This window comes from Tupaia chinensis, unplaced genomic scaffold (genome assembly GCF_000334495.1).
Source record: "Tupaia chinensis unplaced genomic scaffold, TupChi_1.0 Scaffold000275_1, whole genome shotgun sequence".
Classification (NCBI taxonomy): Eukaryota; Metazoa; Chordata; class Mammalia; order Scandentia; family Tupaiidae; genus Tupaia; species Tupaia belangeri.
This window is the reverse complement of record NW_006159757.1, coordinates 3016184-3038456: the sequence shown is the minus strand read 5'-3', so window position 1 is coordinate 3038456 and position 22273 is coordinate 3016184. Positions and strand designations below refer to the sequence as shown.

At 38.6% G+C, this 22273-nt stretch overlaps 1 protein-coding gene and 1 pseudogene across 1 annotated transcript in view; both read left to right on the top strand.

Annotated features, from left to right (window-relative positions):
* Positions 1-22273, top strand: part of CELF2 (CUGBP Elav-like family member 2) — a 744392-nt gene that overhangs the window by 58917 nt on the left and 663202 nt on the right. The gene's annotated exons all lie outside the window — the stretch shown is intronic.
* On the top strand, positions 19284-21978 carry LOC102479152 (mitochondrial assembly of ribosomal large subunit protein 1 pseudogene; annotated as a pseudogene).

Below are 22273 nucleotides of genomic sequence, written 5' to 3'. Positions count from 1 at the left end.
GTAAAATCCGCAGAAAACTAGGATAACAGACAAGATAGACAATGTTGACACAGATTTTGAAAGTCAGATGTTTAATATTCAATTATGCATTTATTTGCCAAAATGTATTAGAGCATTCTATTTGCTTATGGAGAATATAAGAATTTGACTAATGCTGACAGTCTCTCAGAATGATGGCATGTCAAATAAACTCAACCGAAAAAAAAAAGAGAGAGAGTCTCAGATTTGGAATTGATTAGCCATGTTACATTGAGTTCTAATTCAAAAATTTTAGAAGTTTAAGCAAATTATTTTAGCTTTAACTTCTGAATGCGACCAAACCTGAACGGTAAGTTCCAACACATGTCTTAAAAGAATTCTCATTATCTTTCTGAACTCACTCTGCTTAAACCTGAACAGATGCCAACAATCACCGTGAAGCAGGTTTCTGGTGTATTTTTAAACTTGTTGCAGTCCCTTCAAACTCAAAATTGGTGATTTAGATGTATTGGTTTTAGAACTCCTATCCTTAATAAAATCATTATATTTTAATCTTTAAGTTATTAATTTAAATATCTTAAATGTAACAAAAATAGATAACTGCCATATCGCCACTGAATCACCTTTCTTTCTTCCATTTAAGTATATCTACTTATTTATTCCATGAGTGAAGTGACAGAATCAGAGACAAGGTCCTGATACTGCACACACCCCCAGCCTCAGCCAATCCTGGATCATGGGTACATGTGTGCCTGGTGTGTTCGGGGAGGTGTCTGGCCATGATCCAGGAACTTTCCCATGTGAATCAGCCTCACAGAGCATCATCTTTTACCACTGCGCCACCAGCCCCAATATTTCTGGAGGTTTTTTTTTTTTTTAAGTATAGCCTTGCTGCCTATTATCATGTGCCAGAGAAGTAAGAGAGATGTAAAGGGTTACATTAATTTTCAAGTGAGAACTGGTAGCGTCAAAATCCAACACTCCTAGGCTCTAGCTATCTTGAAGTAAGTGCTTAGAAAAAGATTTGTTAAATGTATTGAACAGTAATCAAGACTTTTTTTCAAGGATTCTCTAAGAGAGCTTTGAAAAAAACATTGAAATTGAACCTGTTACTGCCCAGGTAGAAAAAGATACATCCTTATAAAACCTACAAGCTGGTACACCTAGAGAGATAGCTTTTACCCTAAATTACTTCTACATACTTAGAGATCTTAAGTCTTTTTCAACAGAGATTTTTCAAGGATCTCCTCTGTGACAGGCATTGTACTAGGCACTGGGTAAAACACAGTAAATCAAATAGGCAGTATGGCCCTTGCTTTCTGGAGTGTTTAGTGTAGTGAGGAGAATGAATAATAAGAAGCTAATAAATAAATTTATTTGCACATTGTGGTAAGTTCAGTGAAGGAAAGAGGCATACATTAATAGAGAGTGACAGGAACTAGACTAGGGTAGAAGATGGCGGGTACTAAGACATGAAGGAAAAGAATTTGACTTCAGGAAGAACTGGGAAAGGGAAAATTGTCATGGATACGAAACTAAAAGGGGCAGCCTAGTCAGATGTTTAAGAATGAAAACACAGAGGCATCGTCAGAGAACTTACAAAAGGACTATTGGCAGGGGACAGTCAGGAAGCAACTGCTAAGAACTGTGCTAAAGATGGCATAATGGTCACATTGCTGGACTCCCACGTAGTTGACTGTGGTTCAAGTCCTGGACCTGGCGACTTAAAACTCATGCCAGGCTGGGACCAGTAGTTACCGTAATGGCTATGTCACTGGACTCCCATGTAGTTAACCATGGATCAAGTCCCGGACCTGGTGGCTTAAACTCACACCAAGTGCATGTGCATGTGTCCATGCCCAAGATCTTGAGAGGAGAAAGGAGGAGAAGAGATTGCGGTATGGCCATCCCTCCTGGGGGGTGATTTCCCCTCACTTTCTTTCTCTCTGTCTCTCTCTGTCTTTCTGGCGAGCACACACACCCTATAGCAAAAACCTCTCAAAAGGAAAAAAAAAAAAAGAAAAAAAAAAACCTTATGCCAGGCATGGGTGCATACATACCCAAAATCCCAAGAGGAAAATGGAGGAGAAGGAATTGCAGTATGGCCATCCACCCGGGGGTGATTTATTGCTTTCTGACTCTCTGTCGCTCTCTGTATCTCCAACAAGTGCATGTGCCCTATAGCATAAATCTCTCATAAAAAAAAAAAAAAAGAAAGAAAGAAAGAAAGAAATCTGCTAAGAAATCTGAATCTTTGTTTCATTGAAAGTGCTAAGTGCAAAAGACAGCCTCATACTGCTTTCAAGAGAGAAGGCACATGATCCACGTGTGCCTTTAAGAATCCTCTCCAGAAGAGGTCAGTGATAGGAATGGGGCAACCTGGAGAAAGGACTCCGTGAGCTGATGGTCCAGTGCTGGCTGTAGTGCTAGTGAGAAGTGGATGGATTGGAAACGGATTCCATAAAGGAAGCAGTAGGACTTGCTGTGTTAGGTAAGGGAAATAAGAGTGTTAAGGATGATTCCTAGGTTTCTGATTTTCCAGTATGAATTGTGGTACCATTTATAGAGATAGAGAAAAGGGAGAGACACGTGATTTTTTTTGTTTGTTTGTTTTATGGGAGATTCATGGCAGGAATTATGAGTTCAGGTATGGGTTAAGAATGAAATGTCTTTAGGACAACCAAGTGAAATGTCAAATAGACACTAGGATATTTAGTTTATACTTAATGTATACTATATCTCATACATTGTTATTATATTAGAGATTTCTTATGATTCTAGATCTCAGGGGAGTTTGGGCTGGAAATAAAAATCAACTTGAAGCTACTGTGGGCATGGGCCTTATTATATTGTAGAGGGCATATCGCCTTCCACTGGCCCTGTAAGAAGCCATATTGTGAGGAACAAGTTGAGAGTTGAGAAGTTCTACTAAAGAATGAACTACAATACAGCTTTACATGCGAGCCATCAAACTGTAGATTAAATGGTGTCTGAGTGACAGGAATCAGTCATCAGTACTTACTAATAATCAGTATGTAAAGAATAGTATAATTTATCGGGGGACCAGCAGTTAGTGTAATGGCTATGTCGCTGGACTCCCACGTAGTTGACCGCGGTTTGCGTCCTGGACCCGGTGGCTTAAATTCACGCTGGGCGCGTGTGTGTGCGTGCCCAAGATCCCGAGAGGAGAATGGAGGAGAAGGGATTTTGGCGTGGCCATCCCCCCTGGGGGGTGATTTCTCGCTGTCTGTTTCTCTGTCTCTCTCTGTCTGTCTGGCGAGCGCACGCACCCTATAGCAAAAACCTCTCCCAAAAAAAAAAGAATAGTATAATTTATTTATAATAGCAAAATGCTGACACAGTTTAAATGCCTAATACAGAAGGATATATTCACATGATGGAATGCTTAGCAGTCATTGCAAATATTAGTTTAGAAAATTATTTGATGACATGAGTCAAGGTTTACAATATGTAAGTAAAATGATGTCTGCTAAGGCACATTTCCCATATGATCCCAGCTTTATTTTAAAACTAAAAACCAATATGCAAAGAAAAAAAGACTGGAAGGAAATTGTAAAAATATCTGTTAGGGTTATCAATAGAAGATAAGATTTAAAGTATAATTTTTTTGCCATCTCTCTGCTTTTAAGTATTTCAAAATGATTTTATCATGAACAATCTCTACAGTTCTAAAATAAGGCCAGTGCTAGCTACTTGACAGAAAGAACACATGGCAGGACACTTGGGAAAATAGGAGGAACAAGTGATTATGATTCCTCCCCTCAGTTAAATGGATCTGTGAAAAACACAATCACACTAATTCCTCTTTTTTTTTTTTTTGGAGAGGTTTTTCACTATAGGGCGCGTGCGCTCGCCAGACAGACAGAGACATAGAGACAGAAAGCGAGAAATCACCCCCCAGAGGGGATGGTCACACCTCAATCCCTTCTCCTCCATTCTCCTCTCAGGATCTTGGGCATGCACGCACACGGCGTGAGTTTTTTAAGCCACCAGGTCTGGGACGCGAACCGCGGTCGATTATGTGGGAGTCCAGCGACATAGCCATTACACTAACTGCTGGTTCCCAACAATCACACTAATTCCTCTTAAGACACCAAGGGACTAAGTACTCCTGTTGTGTATGGCCAGAGTATCATTTGGTTAGACTTATGGAAAAAATATGCAAACACTTGGAAAGAGATTCTCCCTCAGGGCAGGAAGATAACAAATGAAATTGTTATTGTTAACTAACATTTAATGTACAGTTACCATGGGTCAGACAATGTTTTAAGTATTTTGCATTTAAGAAAAACAACTCGAGAGTGTAAAATCAACATTGGATTAATTTAGATTAAATATTGGCCTTTCCCTTTAAATGCTCTGGCATAAAACAAGAAATTGAAAAAATTTAAGAAAAAAATACTTACATGTGAACATATATGGGTTTATGTGTTATGTTATCACATATAGTTAATCAAGTGCGAGAAAGCTAAAATTTAATTAAAACTTTGGTTACTAATTCTAGCCCTAGTGATAAGAAGAAAGAATATAATGGTTGTCGCTTGTCTGTCAGTTGATTTATCATTAATTAAAGCCCAGCTGGTAAAGGCATCCTTGAAACTCAGGAGGAGGGATGCTGCTCAGGTGTAGTTGCCATGGGTGCAGACTGAGGTCCCCAGAGTCACGAAATCCATTCCATTCTTATTTCAGCTTAGATGCTAGCAACTATAAACCCAAATCCCTTTGTTAAAGCTGATATAAAGACCTACAAAAGTAACAAATGTCACTTCTCAAAATAATTGTTTCAGGATGTCGTAGATGTTTCTGAGGTATCTAGAAATCCCTGAATATTCCTGGGGCTCTTTATAGAATCTTCAAGCTTAAGAAGATCACATTGTACTAACAAGATCCCCTTGTCTGAGAAATATTGGAATGTCAAGGTTGTGGAAAATCTTTCTGTAGTCTTGGTTTGGGGGTGCATTTATAAATCACCTTTACTGGTACCCCCTCCTCCTTTCCTTTTGTTTAAAAATAAGAGCCGCGGCCAAACACGTGAATGGAGAGGGAGCCCACTATGCTCCATCAGGAAGCTTGCTTTCAAGAAAGCTCAGCTGGGGAACCAGCAGTTAGTGTAATGGCTATGTTGCTGGACTCCCACGTAGTTGACCGCGGTTCACGTCCCGGACCCGGTGGCTTAAAACTCAAGCCAGGCGCGTGTGCGTGCGTGCCCAAGATCCCAAGAGGAGAATGGAGGAGAAGGGATTGCAGCGTGACCATCCTCCCTGGGGGTGATTTCTCACTTTCTGACTCTCTGTCTCTCTCTGTCTGGCAAGCGCACGCGCCCTATAGCGAAAACCTCTCCAAAAAAAAAAGAAAGCTCAGCTGACTCCAGTCTGGAGGAGAAGAGGTGTGTGTTCTACAAAGCGAATGAACATAATTCCACTTCAGGTAAAATTCCACGTCTGACCTAGAAGCAAATTTGTGTCTAAAGGGCACAGATTTTTAATACTGTTCAAGGGAGAAAACAGAACACCAGAGACAGTCATTATATGTGAGAGTACTTCAAAAATTTCATGTAAAAAATGGAGTTAATGTGCAAGTTTATTTTGTTGCACAGAAAATATGGACATCCATGTATAGTTTTTTCATAAAATGCATTTTTCATGAACTTTTGGAAGCCCCCTTGTAAATATCAGCCATTTTAGAATTTCATTCAGAGGGCGTCTTTGCCTTTTCCTCCCATAGTTTTTTTTTTTTGAATGTTGCTTCAGGCTGATGGGCAGTGCAACTGCATACAGTCTCCGTATTGATCAGATAGGTTACTTCCCTTTTGTGGCTGTAAATGTTATTACTAAGCTCTGTTAATTGCTGCACCTCGGTCACCAAGGCATAAGAGGAAAGGTAGATAGATTAGCACAAATTTTGTATTCCTTTTGGAAAAAAATAAGATGAATACTGTACTTTAATGTATTTAAATTGTGTGCAGTATATATCATAGCTCCAATTTGTTGACAGAAACGTTTTTAATTGAGTAAGAAAATAAACAATCGTTTTCTAGTACTTATGTATTCTTTTGTTACATAGCTCTCCTGTCCTGTCTTCTCTGATTAAGGTTAAAAAATGCATTTGAAAGCCAAAAACACAAATAAAACCAGTATTCTTGCTGAGAAAAGATGCGATAGTAACAACAAATTATGACATGCTTAGGTCGTCAACTTGACAAAGGTGAGCTTTTGCCTAATGCACTGGTGCTCTAACTGAAAACACTCAAAAGAACGCAGACAAGTGTTGCTGTTTAGCATTTATAACAATAGAGTGTATACCAAATTCAAAACCTGGTTCCATTTGACTTGTGCTCCTCTGGGAGAGCCTGTCCTGTGATCCAGCCATGGACACTCCCTGGAAGATTTCTGTCTTTATCTTGCATTGCTAATATATCCGACATTGTGGAGCCTCCTCACGCTCCAAGATGCCACATGGATAGCAGAAGTTTTAAATGAAATAGGCTCTAGAAATATGACAGAGCAGGACATAATGTTTCTTTATATTTCAAGTATTTCTGAAAAGCTGAAAGAATTCAGGCTGAGACCAGCAGTTAGCATAATGGCTACATTGCCGGACTCCCATGTAGTCGACCGCGGTTCGAATCTCTGACCCGGTGACTTAAACTCACTGTGCGTGCATGCCCACAATCCCAAGAGGCGAATGAAGGAAGGGATTGCGGCATGGCCATCCTCCCAAGGGGTGATTTCTCACTTTTTGTCTCTCTGCCTCTCTCTGATTTTCTGGCAAGCTCACACGCCCTATAGCAAAAAAGTCTCCAAAAAAGAATTCAGGTTAAATAATTTACTAGTGTTATCCAGGAAGAAAAAGTTATAGAAGTTAAAAAAAAAATTCCACCATGATAGGCATTAAAGTAGAATACTGAATCTTAGAATTACTCTACTGTTAATGCCTGGTCCAGGAGAATCCTGGTTCAGATGTTCACAAACCAATGTTACACATCTGATGGTGTTACAGGCATTCACAAACATTACATAACGTACTTAAAGATAGGGTTTGCCAACTGATGTGATTCCTCAGTGAGCTGTAAAATCAATGTTGTGGATTACAACTCCCCTTATTTGTTTATTTTTTATATTATTTTATTTCAATTTCTTTTATACATTCAATCACATGTCACTTAGGTTTCAAAGTAAACATTCCAACATGTACACATTTCTCACCAGTCCAGTTAATACTATACACATTATCTTCAGCAAATAATAACCCGTTTCTGTGTCCCACGAATGCCTTGCCTCTTCTCTCCTTAATGTCCTTCCTCAGATTCTCCTCCTTTACCCACCCTCTTCTCACACCATATCTGGTATTTATAACCATTTTAAGGTCCCTGTAGTTCAGGGGGTAGAGCATTAGTCTCATAAACTAGTTTGCCTGTTTTTTCCTTATTTTTCTCCCTCCTTAAACCTACCTACCACCCCCACCCCCCCATAGCTCTGAAAATATATGCTTGCATTCCCTCTGCTATTATACCTTTTACTTTCTCACTTTCTGCCATAGAGGACAAACATTTAGTATATATGGGAGGCGGGGACATACAATGTTGTATTTCATTGTTGGCTAGCTTTGCTTAGCACTATATCTTCTTTATCCATCAACTTTTTTTTTTTTTCTTTGAGAGGTTTTCGCTATAGGGCGGGTGCGCTCCCCAGACAGACAGAGAAAGACATAGAGACAGAAAGCAAGAAATCATCCCCCAGGGGGATAGTCACGCCACAATCCTTTCTCCTCCATTCTCCTCTCAGAATCTTGGGCACGCCCGCACACACACCCGACATGAGTTTTAAGCCACCAGGTCTGGGATGAGAACCGAGGTCGACTACGTGGGAGTCCAGCGACATAGCCATTACGCTAACTGCTGGTTCCCATTTATCCATCAACTTTTTGCCGGATCTCATTGTTTTTTATGGTTGTGTAGTGTTCTATAGTACATATGTGCCACATATTTTTCTTTTACTTTAGCTACTATTTTTATTTCTGTTTTTTTTTCTTTTTTTTATTTATTTTTACTTTTTCCACAAACATTTACTTTACATGTCAAAAATTTTTTGCTCATACTTCATAGTTCTTGACAGTTAATAAAAAACTTTTAAAATTCAAAATACTGAATTTTAAAGATAATGTTCAAGATATTTTTTATAATTTTGTATAATTTTTTTGTGATTCTATAACAACAGAGACAGTATGGTTTTAAATATTTTTGAGAAAATATTTACATTTCACCTACTCAAATTGTTGAAAAGCAAATTGCCCAGCACACTAGTCACACATAAATCTTTTCCATTCAGCCCTGCCTACCAAATATTCTGTGATAGACCATCTGCTAGCAAAGATCAGTCTCTTTTTCTTCCTTCAAAGTCTTTCTCAAGATAATCCTCTGGTGTGATTGCTCTTTTGAAATCTCTACTGATTACAATGCTGGGCTGGAAAAGTCCAGATTATTCTGTGTTATAAATTCTTTCATATATCTTCTCTAATCCTCTCTGCCAGGCAGAACTGTTTATGGTGCCACACCATCTTTCTAAGAGCTTCTGTTGGTTTACTTGAGATCCACCTTAGTTCCATAGTCTCCAGATTAATCTTCAGATATGACATTCCAGTCAAAGCCCTGTCCAATAATGAGTATTTCCATTTTCTGATTCAGTGAAACAAGCATATTGAACTTACATAAATAACCCTTCTGTTACAAAATAAGAATACTCCCAAATATTTTCCAATTCCAGAGGAGTCAGGAAGGAAGAAAAGTTTATGTTTTTATTTAAAGAAATGAACAAGAAAAATATTTTAACAAATTGCTGAAACTATCAACAACTCAGAAAAAAGTAAAATGCTTAAATTGGGAAAACAAAGTAAAAAGAAAATCAGTAATGTTTTACTAAAAAGTCATAAAATTCTATTTTGCCAGTTCAGTCTTAAGTTGAAACTCTCTTCTGTTGAATATGCAGTGTTACTGTGGTGCAACTTTTCCATTTAAATCCTAGAAGGTAACATTCAATGTTATTATTGATATTTCTTGTCCCTAGCATTAAATTGGTCATTTTCTTGGTTGCCTTTTATTCTCTTATTTCTTTATGTGTCTTTAGTTTTCCTGGTAGAGCACTCCTTTCGGAATAGGCCAGGACACACCTCAGCTTTAAAATGGCCTCTTGTCTAAATATTTCTGGAATCTAGAAGATGAAGTTTAGAGCATAGCTTCCCTCTCCCCTTTTTTGATTTTAAACCAAATGATATAATGGAATAGACCTCTAAGTCCATCTCATGTGAAAAAGGTAAGAATTTCTTAGCAAAATGTTTATTTTAGTTTATGTGCATGGGCTGGGTCCAAATCTTATGTCACAACATGCAATAAAACTTAAAGCCAACATCATAGAAGTTTTTATATCTCTTTGATGATAAGTGATCACACTTTTTAAAATTCTGTTCCAAAAAAGAATTATAATTTCCAATGTTTTTTATGTGAATTTGTTAAGAAAAGTCTGTATAGTTTTCACCTATCTATTCAGTACTTGTGTATATGTTCATGAGTGATTTTAAAACAGAGATTCATTAGAAACAAAAATTCCCACAGAGGTACAATACTTTTTCACTATCACTTCCTATTCTATCCACTTAGAAGGAGTAGAACATTTTTTCCTCTTGCCCACTGGAATCATTATGGAATGAATGGTGTCTTATGAAAAATTAGGCCACTCTCAGAAAAGAAATATAGCCAACGATTTGGAAACACAACACCATGTTAATGAATTGATTATAGCCTTTATTCTTGGGCAACTAGAGTAGCATTTTTCTTTCTTATAGAAAGGAAATCGCAAGTCTTTGGGGAAAATTCATAGGATGAGCAATTGACTTTAAACCATAAAATTCTTTGTAATATCCCTTCTTTCGGGATGTAGTCATAGACTACCTAAGTAAAAATAAAGTGTATGTGTTAGAGTGTGCAAAGAACATAGCCCTTTCTTAAATTTACACAAGTAATTCTAGAACAAAAGTCATGACATCTAAAAATAGGCCAAGTTGCTTAGCATAGATGTTTAATTTGGGTTTTCAATGTGTATTTATAGGTGAGGATTTATTATCAGCAGGATGTTCAACAGATCAAATACACTTATGCAATTAAATTGCTGCTTGTTCAGACATGTTTTGTAGCTTTTATTAAAAGTAAATATAAATAAAGATTGGAGATTTGTGCATTCAAGGATGTTCTCTTAAAATAGTTTTCTAGAAAAGTATTTGAAAGTAACCATTTAAATGATGAAGCAGAAATAATCTTACTCATATTCTGAGAAACTGAGACACTAGACCAGCTTCAAGTGATAAAAATGAGGAAGCATGATCTTTTAAAAAAAAAAATAGCCTCAAGGTGAACTTTACTGTCTTGGAATTTTATGATTTAGTTCCAAGTTTATTTTGTTTATTCAGGGGCTTACGTCCAAATTCTTTAGATCTCTTTTCTTAGCCTTCAACTTTTGTGCCAAACTTAAATACCATTAGTTTCCTGATAGTGCGCCAGCCCCAACCCTCTTTAACAGATCTGAATTCCATTTGTTCTCTTAAGTCCAGAACAAGTCTCACTGCTATTACAAAGCTTCTCCTGATAGCCAGTCTTAAATGATAAGAGCTTCACATAACACCACTTCCTTAAATTTGTTTTAATTGCCAGGAGGTACATGCACTTGCCAGAGAGAGACAGAGAAATAGAGAGAGAAAGAGAAAGCTTGCCTCCTTCAATGGGACATAGTCACAACTCAATCCCTTCTCCTAGATTTCTCTGTCGTGTCAAGATTTGGGGCACGCATGCACAGATACCTGGCATATTTTTTAAGCAACTGGAACTGGAATTTAAACTGTAGTCAAGCCACATGGATCTGGCTTCCTTAACCACTAGTCTGAGGGGCCAGCCCACCTTCTTAAATTTAATGACCATGAACTATCTGCTGCAATCAATCGATACTAAAAATGGGCACTATAAATTATGTTAGTTATTATTGCTTTTTAAAGCTTAGATGTTTTGTTTTCCTCAATAGATTATTGGTTTCCTGTGAGTGGAGACCATTTTCACTGGCTTTCAAGATGATACTAATTAGTGATTTAACTTACTCCAAGATCATGCTTACAAATGACATACAGATATGAAATTTTAAAAAAAAAGAAAAAGAAAAAAGATGAGAAAATATGGATTTATAATATCAAGATATCATATTTTTATATTAGGAGATATGAAAAATTAGTATGTAATTGACAGATAATGAATATAACCTTTTATCATTTACATCATAATTTTGGAGTTACAGAGTGAGAACACATTTATCTTCATCTTCTATTGCCACTTCTTCGTAGTGTAGAAATGTCCAATGGTATTGTTTGGGACAGCTTTGGATACAAGTATTGGAAAACACAGCTCAAATTGACTTCTATAGTAGAGGCATTTATTGGTCTAAAACACTGAAAATGCAGGGGTATAACAAGCTTTGGGTTTGCCTTCACCTATAGTGTATGTTCCCTTTTCCTGCATTGCATCTGGCTCTGCCCTTCCATGTCTGCAGGCTTCATCCTCAGATTGGTCATAAGATAGCAGCAATCGTTCCATGCCCAACATATGCACAGGACAAATTATCCAAAGGGAAAGGAGAAAGGGACATTTTTGTAACCTGTCTCAGAACATCAGGGAAATTTGTTCCCAGAATGATCCTGTATGAGTTGTTCATGTCATGTCCCATTGTACAAAGTTATAGCAGATGACCCTTCCAACAGACTTAACCAGACCAATCACGTTCACTCCCAGAACTGTGGGTGGGATCAGGTTTATATGAGCTACCCAACCTAGGTAGAAAATAAATAGGTACTTTAGCAAAACTGAGGTTTTTGTGAGAAGAAGTGTGAGAACAGATACTAGATAGGCAACCAATAACAGTCCTTACTCCAACTTGGTATAAAAAAAAAAATCTTTTCTTCCTACATAGAACCAAAGTGTACCATTCTGATGATTTTTCAGTTCCGTATTGACATGTGTTGACTTTCTTAAATATAAAATTCTCTTGGACAAAGAATCTAGGTTTCCATGATAACTTATATGTCTAGAGGGAAAACTAGTAGATATTTAATTAATTTGGAAAAAAAAGCATGTAATATCAAGAATTGTTTTCTTCATACTTAAAATAGTACAAGAGACACATTAACTCACCAAAAATACTGACATTGTTTTCTTCAGGTTCCTCGTATCATTTTTTTTGAGAGGGAGGAGATTCTACATTTTAGGTAATTTAATATTCTAATGGAGAAGACCTTTCAAACATTCTATCTACATTTAAAATTTATTACTGATTACTAATGATAATAGGTATCTTTCACTATTGCCATGATAGTGTTTGGTAATAAATCATTTACATGAAGTCATTTAATTTTTTATCATTTATTCTTTGGGACACAATAAATTTTAAAAAACACTTCCTCTTATAAGCATTACATCATAGTAGTTAATATTCCTAATATTAAATATTTGGAGTATAATCATTATGTTTCAGATAGAGTTGAAGTTTTTTTTCTGTAAATAAAAGCACTCCTACAGTTTTAAACTAGAGAATTTATTTTTACTTCTTCTAGAATATAGTTATGTTGAATCTTGATTTATAAAATCTGTGCTATTTTAATAGGCTTACTTCATATTTGTTGAGTAATTTTTCACTGCACATCAGAGGCCTGTAAGTAAAAGAGGTAGATTCCTATTGAATATGTCTCTGATATGTCAACTTTTAATGACTCCGCTATATTGACCTAATTAAATTAGCACTTAATGTGTTTATCGATTCCTTCATTTTTATCTTCTTGAACTACCATAACACTAAATTCATTTATGAGTAATACTTTTCTAAGAACCAATATCCTAGAATGGTATGACTATTAAAACTCTAAAAATCAGACTGACTTAAGAAATCATTAATTTTTGTTATTGACTAGACAAAAGGTCAATATTTATCATAAAAGATTTCCATGAAGTCATTGAATTCAACAAAAAGAGACCTAAGTATATATGTATATGAAAGGATATACAATGAAATAAGAAAATGACTGAAAAGAAGACAAATGTTAAGAAACATATAATAACATGTTCAACAGCCTAAAAATCAAAAGAAATCAAGATAAAACGAACTATAAACTGTTTTCTAGAAATACGACAGTAAGCAGAAATAGAGGAAACCTTTCTTTCCCTTATTGTCTTGCCATTGAATTTGTTACAAGGTGGTTTTATTGTGTATAGCTTAAAACTTGTAAACTATCCTTCAGTAATGAAGAAGCAAAGTTTGTAAACCAGGCTTCTTGTAGAATGAAATTTTTCGAGCCCCAGGACTTTCTCTTCATTTATCGATGGCTCAAGTGCCTACACTCTATCTATAGGTAGCACAAATAAAGTGTTGTTAGCAGTTGGATGCTATTGAATAGCTATCAGCAATCTGCAGATTTTCATTTTGAACTGTGGCATCCTGAAATAACTTGAAGCAGAAATAATATCTCTGAGTTGAAAGATTTCAAATTCTTTTTATCAATAGGTGAAGTACAGGACTAGATGTAAGTGAAGAATGCCTTGAGAGGGTAGAAATAACTGGACTGCTGACTGCAATTGTAGAAGACAAAAACAAGAGAAGGGAAGAGAAGTCAGTCCTTCTCTAGTGTATTTGGTAAATTAAGCTTCAGTTCACCTTGGGCTTTTTATCTACTTTTGATCAGGTTTGCTTCTCTGCTTTATTCTATTCAGAGCTCTATAAGGAATTATCAGCACCACAGCCCATTGGCAACACTTAGCAGGAGACTCTGGGAGGTCAGCAATACAAGCCAGTGTCGTGACATCTTCCTGCCTGGTACAAAGATAGCATTCATCATCATTTAAGTAGACATAAGATGCTACTAGACACATTAGTTCTGCCATGGATCACATTAGTGTCCCATTAGGGAACCAGCTCTATCCTGATGTCTACATGGAATAGGGATCTCAAGGTTGGATACAGAAAGCCTTACTAGAACTTCAAGGGAAATTATTGTACTAAATCAGTTGGATAATTATCTATATCATTGGCCTTGGTGCCTTAATGGGGAAACATAGTTAACATTACTTAGCTGGCTATCCACAAAGAATTTTAAGGTGGCAATAGTTGGATAATTGACAGACTCAAGTGCATTTAAATAGTGTGGAATGAAATAACCACCCATTGAAAAACAGATGACTTTCTTTTTTCTTTATTCCATATATTTCTTATTCCTCTGGCCTAAATTTCACTCAGTTCCCCTAAGATCAATACAGTGTATCTTCTCACTGCATTTGCCTCTTGATTAAAACTGCTTTGTTGCACAAAGCTGCTTGGAGAACTTTGCCAATCTCATAACTATCAGACACTCCTCTCAATTTCTTTAACCTTGACAAAAGGTTACTTGGCACAGATCCTTGTTTCACAGCAATGTGAGTTATCTCATTGTTAGACTGGCCCAGTAGGCTAGTGATTCAGGGAGCCAGACCTCCTATGGCTGACTGCAGTTCAAACCCCAGCCTGGCAGTTTGAAAAACATGGAGGTACATGTGTGCATGTGTGTGTGTGTGTGTGTGTGTGTGTGTGTGTGTGCATACTCAGAAATCCAACAGGTAGAAAAGATGGAGGAGGAAAGATTGCAATATGACCACAACTTGCTGGGGAGTGCTGTCTTTCTCTCTCTGTCTCTCTCTCGCATGCACGCTGACTTTTCATCTCTCTCTGGCAAAGGGAAGAGAAGTCAGTCCTTCTCTAGTGTATTTGGTAAATTAAGCTTCAGTTCACCTTGGGCTTTTTATCTACTTTTGATCAGGTTTGCTTCTCTGCTTTATTCTATTCAGAGCTCTATAAGGAATTATCAGCACCACAGCCCATTGGCAACACTTAGCAGGAGACTCTGGGAGGTCAGCAATACAAGCCAGTGTCGTGACATCTTCCTGCCTGGTACAAAGATAGCATTCATCATCATTTAAGTAGACATAAGATGCTACTAGACAAAAAGACTCTGCCATGGATCACATTAGTGTCCCATTAGGGAACCAGCTCTATCCTGATGTCTACATGGAATAGGGATCTCAAGGTTGGATACAGAAAGCCTTACTAGAACTTCAAGGGAAATTATTGTACTAAATCAGTTGGATAATTATCTATATCATTGGCCTTGGTGCCTTAATGGGGAAACATAGTTAACATTACTTAGCTGGCTATCCACAAAGAATTTTAAGGTGGCAATAGTTGGATAATTGACAGACTCAAGTGCATTTAAATAGTGTGGAATGAAATAACCACCCATTGAAAAACAGATGACTTTCTTTTTTCTTTATTCCATATATTTCTTATTCCTCTGGCCTAAATTTCACTCAGTTCCCCTAAGATCAATACAGTGTATCTTCTCACTGCATTTGCCTCTTGATTAAAACTGCTTTGTTGCACAAAGCTGCTTGGAGAACTTTGCCAATCTCATAACTATCAGACACTCCTCTCAATTTCTTTAACCTTGACAAAAGGTTACTTGGCACAGATCCTTGTTTCACAGCAATGTGAGTTATCTCATTGTTAGACTGGCCCAGTAGGCTAGTGATTCAGGGAGCCAGACCTCCTATGGCTGACTGCAGTTCAAACCCCAGCCTGGCAGTTTGAAAAACATGGAGGTACATGTGTGTGTGTGTGTGTGTGTGTGTGTGTGTGTGTGTGCATACTCAGAAATCCAACAGGTAGAAAAGATGGAGGAGGAAAGATTGCAATATGACCACAACTTGCTGGGGAGTGCTGTCTTTCTCTCTCTGTCTCTCTCTCGCATGCACGCTGACTTTTCATCTCTCTCTGGCAAGCACACATGCCCTCTGGCATTATTTTGTAAACAAGATATTTAATTGTTAATTGTTTTATCATTCATTCCATAAGCCTGGGCATAACATATGAATTAATCACTGAAACCAAATCCCAAAGACATATTATTATATGAAACCAAAGTGAAATAAGAGCACATAAGTGGAGGTGCTAAGCCTAACACACCCATCCTACATAATGCAGGCATCAACAAGTACTGGCCGGGTTCATCGGGAGCTCAGTGCCCATTCAGCAGCAGCCAACCGTGCCCTCACTTTCAAGTGGATCCACGTGGCCCTAACACCATTCTGAACTGTCATTGTCATTGAAAGTTCTTCCAGTGGTTTTATACATCTAAATGCTCCTTGCCAAAAAAAATAAATGAACCAGACTACAGGATTTTCCTGAACATGTATACTTATTACACAACCATACAGACAAGACAAATTATATTCCTAAAGAAAGAGTACTATTTCTAATGAAAATATTGGGTTGCTGGAAAATTCAAGACATATTTTTGCATAGAAAAATAAACAAACAAAAACACATCATGACTTTTCTGTTAACCCCATAGTAGCTAAAATAGCCAAGCTTTTATCATCTTCTCCACTGTTATCCTGAGTTAGCTTTCCTACCCTGGTATTTCTCGATTTCCTCATCATTCTACCCCAGCCCTTCTCTTTAGCCCTGAGAATATGTGACTCTAGGAGTCCTGTTATTGCTCTTTGAATTCTTGACAAGATCCAGATCAGCACTTGAATAAGAATAAATTCTATCATCTAATCTGGCATCTAATTATGTAGAAATAGTCATAGCCATTTTATTTATTTATTCCTTTATTCACTGAATCATTGTTCATTTATTCACTTAATGCACAAGATGTAAATAAGTCAGATAAAACATATAGTCTGACATGGGAAATGGGCATTAAATATAATTTTGAAAGCAGCAAATGATGCCTATGATTAGAGCTATAACACAAAACAGAATGCTGAGCACATGCACCTAATGGGGACTAGGGAAGATTTCCCTGGGGAAATGACATTTAAGCAAAGTCCCAGAGCCAGTGTAGAATGTGTCCAGGCAAAGGAGGAAAAAGGCCAAGAGTTGTTCTAGCAGGTATAACAGTACCTGTAAAGGTTCTGGGAAAGGAAAGCACTCTGTGTAGGAGAAGCTGAGATGAACTCATAGTGGGGCATAGTGAATGAGAAAGATCGGCAACATCAAGCTAACGATACAAGCAAAGGTCACACCATGTAAGGATCTGTAAGGCTTGTGAAGGAGTTTGGCCTTTATTTTAAGAGCAATGAAAATTTATAGAATAATTTTAGGCTGGATGGTAACACGATGTAATGAATATTTTGAAAGATCATTTAGTGATTTATGGAGTATGGAGGATAAGAATCAGAAGCCTGTAGATGAGTCAATAGTTCTAACAAAATAGTATGATGACTCTAAGTTGGTAACACTAGAAAACAACTTCAACAAATATCTAAGAATAGGATTTGTCTAGCATTGATGATTTGGGAGAATATGGGAAAAGGAAGAGTAAAAGATGACTCTCAGGTTCTAAAATAAGCAGTTAAATGGGCAATAGTGCCACTTTAAGGTTTTCTGGAATACCTGAGAAGTAATAAATATGAAAATCCCAAGAGGAGAATGGAGAAGAAGGGATTGCAGCATGGCTACCCTCCCTCCTGGTGGGGGCGGGGGGAGTGATTTCTCTCTTTCTGTCTCTGTCTCTTCAGTGAATGCATGCACCCTATATCAAAAACCTCTCTCAGAAAAGAAAGAAAACCAGCTAGCCAGCCTAACCCCCAGCTGTTTGAGGAGGCTTCAGGTCTCAGGCATTGGATACACACCCAGTATCTGTATCAGCAGGGTTTTATATGAGTACAAGCATGTATCCTCTCAAGCAAACTATTCAAGAAGAATAAAGAAAAAAAAGACTATTCTTGAAAACACAAACTCACACATACACACACACACACACACACACACACACACACACATTTTTAGAGCTGTAGTCTCTACTTACTTAGTACTAGAAGTTTATGTGAGAAGTCTTAAGTTTTAATACAAGATTTTACCTATATTATTTTTCTCAGACACTATGAGCTTCACTTTGTCTGTGTGTATACACACACACACACATACATACATGGTGGTACTTGCCCTGTGGAACTCAGAGAGTAGTTGTGAGAATCAAATGAGCTGATGCATGTGAAGGGAGCTGCTAACTGTAAAATGCTGGCCAAATTTTTATTTATAGAGTAACTGCTTTTCTCCTGTGAAAATGAAGTCATTTGAGCAATTCCAACATTTCGCAAAAGCTTTTTAACTCCCCATTTACACACACACACACAAAAACCATATTCCTTGTAGTAAGCCTTGTGAGGTTGTTAGTGAGATAAATTAGATAATAGACCTGGAAACGGAAATTCTTAAGACACAAATAGTCTGTAATTATGAAAAGGAGACCCTCTGGCTCATACAATCTAGGCCCACTGCCCAGGTCAAGAAAACACACTCTGGATGGTCGTAGGACTGAACAGCCCTTTTGTCAAAACTCTGTACCATTGCCGTAACTGTCCTGAGTATGAAAGAGGAGGGAGAGGGGCAGAAAGGTAGATAACGAGAGATGAAATGGAAACATAAGAACCATTTCTCTTTTGTGCGTCATTTGTGCAGTTCTGTGGTTATTCCAACTGCAGAGCTATTTTAAACAGAGGCGTGAGCATGGGAACAAAGGGTCGATGTGTTTTCAGTAGACAAATATAAAACCCAACTGGAAAGAGAATGTTGGAACACGGAGAAGGAGGAGGACAATTAAACATGCAAAGCAAGAGGAGATTGTCTCCTGTAGTATTTGTTTGTGACAGGTAAGGCAGTCCATCATATCACCTGAACCATGGAGAATTGTGCTATTGTATTAATTACTCTCTTTAGTGACTCTCTGAGCTTTGGACTATTTAAATTCCAGGATGAGAAGTGCTAATGGATATGGTATTGTAGATGGAGTGAATTAGTATTTCACGCTGTGCTGCCGTCTGAAAGAGGTTTAAATGGTAACCCACAGACTAGCAGCGCCCCATGCTTTTAGTGCTCATTCAGCCATTTGTTCCTATTAGTAACAGAGCAACTCTGGGGTCATGTAAAAATTCAAAAGGAAGAAAAGGAAAGCAGATGTCCGTGGGACTCTTTTGGGAAGGTTAGCATGTTTTGCTGTGAGGCTGTTTATGATACACTTTATGGTGCCCATTGACAATAAAATTCAAATAATTCATTTTTGAAAAGGAAATCTTGTGCCCTTTAAAAATTCCAAATCAAAGCTGCTTTCAGTGGGCTTTTTTTCCCCCGAAAATAGCACACGTTCCACAAAAATTCCATTTAGCACCGATGCCACACTGTGCCTTCACCCTTAGCTGTTTTTCTTCTCCTAACCTGGATTTCTGCACACGTAAGAAGTATAAACACAAACGCTTCTGGAAGAACGCTTCAAAGTTCGGTATCATTCTCATAAAAACCTTAGAAAATGATTGAGGGAAACTGCATACTGCATGGGGTCTCTCTGAGAAGGCGCAAAGCCAAGTTGTCCAAGAAGAATCAGCCTGGAGGATCAGTATGTCTAGAGGGGGAAACGCAAAGCCAGGTGTTAATTTTAGAAAAAACATATATAGATGTGACCCTACCACCTTTCACCATCTTGCTTCTAATGTCTTTTAATAAGTGTATAAATCATCCTGCCAATACTTTACTTTGAAAATTGGAAGTAACACAGTCACGACAAAGAAAGGGATCTTCCCCAATTCCAATCGCTTGTGCCCTAACCCATATGTCTTCCAAGCATCTGTTTCTTCTCCCATACCAGCTAACTCTCTCTACTTCAACTTTATGCATTCTTAAGTGAATTTCACCCTGGCTAGGCTCCCCAGCAAGCAAAGCCTGAGGGAAAAGCCTATATGTAGTGTTTTATTATATAATGTGCAATCCTAGGAAAGTGGGATTAAGGGGAAAGAGGAGTGAAAAGAAGGAGAGCCAACCTAGGGCAATTTTAGTAGCACGCTTGGCCACCTGTGGGGATCAAGTGTCACTAACTGCTTGATTTTGTGGGACTGACATCCAAGAAACCACGTGAAACAACTGTAACCTCAGACAATGTGTCTGGTGTGGACAAAGAATCTACGTGCCAGTTTCCATTTCTCTTTGGTGAAAGTTCCCTTCATGGAATAACTGCCTCACATGTCTGAGTTTCATAAGCTGAGAAGGTCCCAAGGTATCTCTTACTTCAGTTCTAACAAAAATAGTAGGTCCAGAGCATGAGGTGAGAGGTACTTGCTGCAGTGACATAAGGTACTGGTGTGTTGTGCCGACATGTAATTGGCCAACATCCCAGCGGAGTTGGCTGTACAGAGTGGCTAGGCCAGGGCCGAGAGTTAGATGAGGCCAAGGAGACCTGAAGGTCATCTGCCAGACTCATACATGTCCTTGCATCATATTCATCCCCCTACTACAATTTGGGCTTCATTTCTGTGAGAGAACAAGATACCCTGAGAAGGGATATAAAGTAAGTTGCAGAAACCCCATCCAGGTAAGAACCTCGGCCTCTGAGAAGGACTGAAAGCTAAAAGGTTGGTGAAATAAATGACAATTCCGAATACCGCAGTTGGTCTTGAGATCATAATTGATATTCATCCTCTAACATTCATTCTAGGTTTCCCTGATGCTCAACCACCACTGTAGTTGGTGCTATTTATCTGGAGGACTGACCCATAGACCTTCATCTCTTAGGGTCTTACTGTCTTTTTCTTGCTGGGCTATGGTTGGGACAATGGCCCATTTTTTATCATCATCACTCAACACAGAAACACTGAGAAACTCTCCAGTGCACCACGTGGATTCAGACATTCAGACATACTATTCCTGCTCCATTGCGCCACAGCTTCCTAGTTCCTCCTGAGAGTCAGGACTGAGCTACTGATTTACAATTACTGCTATATTTGCCTCTGGCACACTGACCTGAGAAACTAAATACCCCTCTGGACATGCACCAGCCATCAGTCATGGAAGCCAGAACCTCTAACCTGGTGAAAACTAAGATTGCAAAGAGAAGAAGCACAAATGTTATCATTCGTTATTGATAGTGAGAGGCAACAATACTACTGATATCCCTAGATTTATATATTCTAACTATTGTTGTCCTGAGGCTGGTGCCTTAGCTGAGCTGTAAATAAGTCATTCCATTTCTTAATATAAGGTCAGCTGTTAGGGGAGGTGAGTCACATAAAATAACAAGAGGATTCTGTTGCTATTGGCCCGTGGTTGCACTTCCTTTGTCATAAAAGGTGTCTGCAACTATCTTATCTCAAAAAGTTAAGGCCTTGGTGGCAGTGGCGATAGGGCTGGGTGTCTGCGTGGTTCTGGGCCTCTCACTGCTTTTCGGACACAGGACCTTCTCCCCGGGAGCTGGGTCCGAGCCATCCGCCATGGGTGTGGCTTTGGCTGGCGGTGGAGCGGCGTCCTGCGGGACTAGAGCCGGGCCAGTGCTGTCTGACTCCCGGCTTTGTGCACTGCCTGCACAGCTGGCCTTGGCTGGAGGAACCCCTGGAGGGGACAGCCGGCGAGGGACGCCCAGAGTTGGGTGCAGCAGATCGTACTGTTCCACATTCAACATCGATATGCTGGTTTCACTTCTGAGGCACGAAAATGCAAGAGACATTTGTGTGATCAAAGTTCCTCCAGAAATGAAATACACAGATTACTTTGTCATTGGTAGTGGGACTTCCACCCAACACTCACATGCCATGGCCCACTACATTGTGAAAAGGTACAAATACCTGAAATGTAAAAGGGAGCCTCATGTTCAGATCGAAGGGAAGGACACTGATGACTGGTTCTGTGTGGATTTGGGCAACATGGTGATTCACTGGATGCTTCCTGAAAGCAGAGAGACCTACCAATTAGAGAAATTATGGACCCTGCGTTCCTATGACGACCAGTTAACTCAGCACCTGAAACGTTACCAGAAGACTTCATTCTTGGAATAGATGATGATACTTCATCCCTGACTCCAGTGGAGTTCAAATATGAATAAAATGATATGAACTTCTTTATTAAAAAAAAAAAAGTTAAGGCCTTGCAAAAAGGGAAGGAGAACCATATATGAAGAAAAAATAATGGGAACCAGCAGTTAGCGTAATGGCTATGTCGCTGGACTCCCACGTAGTCGACCACGGTTCGCGTCCCGGACCCGGTGGCTTAAAACCCACGCCGGGCATGTGTGCGTGCGTGCCCAAGATCCCGAGAGGAGAATGGAGGAGAAGGGATTGCGGCGTGGCCATCCCCTCTCAGGGGTGATTTCTCGCTTTCTGTCTCTCTGTCTCTCTCTG